Below are 2,884 nucleotides of genomic sequence, written 5' to 3' on the forward strand. Positions count from 1 at the left end.
GTTTTATAGTTTTATCACAACTATGAAGCATGCAGCTGCGATTTTCAATGTCACATGCTGTTTTTGATAAAAGTTCTTTATATTTAATGTTACTGGGCACTGCATAAGTAATCAACTTTGAATTTTGGTGTTGACAGACACACAGATGCACTGTCTACTGTTACACACCATTTTGAACGAAGCTGACAAAACTTTGAGAATCCTATTTTCTTTCCTGTTTTTAGAAATTTTAAATGTAGCTCTTTTAGATTTACAAGTAATAATCGCTTTTGGGTATGTTGTTTTTGACCAACGATTTTAACTGAAAAAAATTCTTTCTTACCTGGGAAAATCCGAGAATATTCGTCAAAACAAATCAAAAATTCTAGATATTTGTTTTAAGCGCTTATGACATCTTATTTCAAGTAATTTTTTTACACTCCCCTAAGTTACTTTTAGACGCCTTTAGTTTACGCACTTTTTTTACCAATTGACTTTGATACAGAAAAGTATTCTGTTGTTTGTTGGATTGTCCAAATATTTGGTTATAGCCTGACTCGCAAGGGAGTGCTGCTACATCGACTCACAAATAGCCTGACCCGCAAGGGAGTGCTGCTACATCGACTGAGGGTTTGGTTGGGGCAGGCAGTCTATCATTATTAAAAAAAAAATTCGGTCTTGCATTTTAATTTTTACTTTTTGTCAACAAAATATGGAAAAACTTTTCGGACAACATCTAAGGGTTCTATATATATATATATATATATATATATATATATATATATATATATATATATATATATATATATATATATATATATATATATATATATATATATATATATATGTATATATATATATTTATATATGTATATATATATATATATATATATATATATATATATATATATATATATATATATATATATATTTATATATGTATATATATATATATATATATATATATATATATATGTATATATATATATTTATATATGTATATATGTGTATATATATTTACACACATATATATATATATATATGTATATATGTATATATATATATATATATATATATATATATATATATATATAGATATAGATATATATTGTCAACAAAATATGGAAAAAACTTTCGCATATTAAGGGATCTATATATATATATATATATATATATATATATATATATATATATATATATATATATATATATATATATATGTATATGTATATGTATATATATATATTTATATATGTATATATATATATATATTTACACACACATATATATATATATATATATGTATATATATATGTATATATATATATATATATATATATATATATATATATATATATATATATAGATAGATAGATAGATAGATATATATATATATATATATATATATATATATATATATATATATATATACATATATATATATATATACATATATATATAAATATATATTTATATATATATTTATATATATATAGATATATATATATATATATATATATATATATATATATATATATATATATATATATATATATATATATATGGTTTTTTTAAAATCATAGTTCTATAGAACTTATTCTAGTTTGTTTAAAAATAGTTTATTTATACGTTTTAAATAAAATCTTATAAAATTTAAGAAGTAGATACAAATGTATAAATTATTATATAAAATATATTGCAAGAGCTATATATGTGAATAAATTATTAGTTAGCTTAGAGATGTTTTTATAAACTAGTAATTGTTAATGGTTTGTAGCAAACTTTGTGAATTTTTAATAAGAATTTATTTTTGTAACAGTATTTTAATATAATTAAGTTTGCTTATTTACAAGTTCTATATAGGTTTTGTATATGCATAGTGAACACCTTTCGGAAATGTGAGAATATAGATCATATGAAAATTAGGGCTTTAATTGATTTTTTTTTTTTTTTTAAAATGTCAAATCTAGTTAAAGGACAGTGGGTTTTTGTATTTAATAAATTTGAAATTAAATGGCAACTATTTAAAAAATAAGCAGTATTTTAGTGTTTTTTTTTTATTATAAAATTTCTGAAAGTTTATTATTAGTATATAAAGTATAATATTGGTAATAATTTACAAATTTCATGTCTTTTTAAACATTTTAAAATTATTTTAATTGATTTTTACTCCATCTTTCTCTGCATTTGATTAAAAAGCAAAAAATCTAATCATATTATAATAATAGGCCAAGACTTAAGTTGTATAAATGTGTATTTATTATATTTTAAAAAAATATCTTTATAGGTTTCACCATATTATCTTTATAACTTTTTAATATCATTTTTGCTTTTTAGAGTCATGAGCTTTCAAAAGGAGATTTATCACCAATGTCTGCACCAATGTCGCCAAAGGTAAGTATTTGTAACTAATCAATATTTGTGTATGCATTAATATTTATTTGTATATATCATTCATGTTTTATTTGAATATTTGATAATATTTTGTTATAGACACGAATGGTAGATAAACTTTCAAACACCATAAGAAATCGGGGAGCTGATGTCAAGGAACGTTTAGGTCGTTTAATTAATGAGAGCAAACCTCAAGACAGGTTTTCATTTTTTCTTCATTTTTTTTAACTTTTATTTTTAATTATATAATACGATATAGATCTTCATTTTTTAACATAATGTTATTTTTAGATCAAAACATTTTTTGAGTTGCATTGTTTATTTTCAATATTGGTTTTTTAGGATAAATACTTAAAAATTTAATATAAAATTAAGTACTTAAAAAATTTAAATTCTTGTGTCTTTATACATGCGTGGCTTGATTTAAGGCAAAAAAAATCTAATTGTGAAAAAAAAAATTTTAGTATCTTTGTTTTAACATTATAAATCTTTATATTGTTAAAACAAAGTT

General features: G+C 19.9%; 1 long non-coding RNA gene across 1 annotated transcript; it reads left to right on the forward strand.

Annotated features, from left to right (window-relative positions):
- Window positions 1-2,250: 2,250 nt before the first annotated feature.
- LOC136076331 (uncharacterized) lies at window positions 2,251-2,573 on the forward strand. Its single transcript, XR_010636173.1, has 2 exons — window positions 2,251-2,373; window positions 2,473-2,573. It is a non-coding gene; the product is annotated as an uncharacterized LOC136076331 (long non-coding RNA).
- Window positions 2,574-2,884: the final 311 nt, after the last annotated feature.

This window comes from Hydra vulgaris, chromosome 02, assembly GCF_038396675.1.
Source record: "Hydra vulgaris chromosome 02, alternate assembly HydraT2T_AEP".
NCBI classification, from domain to species: Eukaryota; Metazoa; Cnidaria; class Hydrozoa; order Anthoathecata; family Hydridae; genus Hydra; species Hydra vulgaris.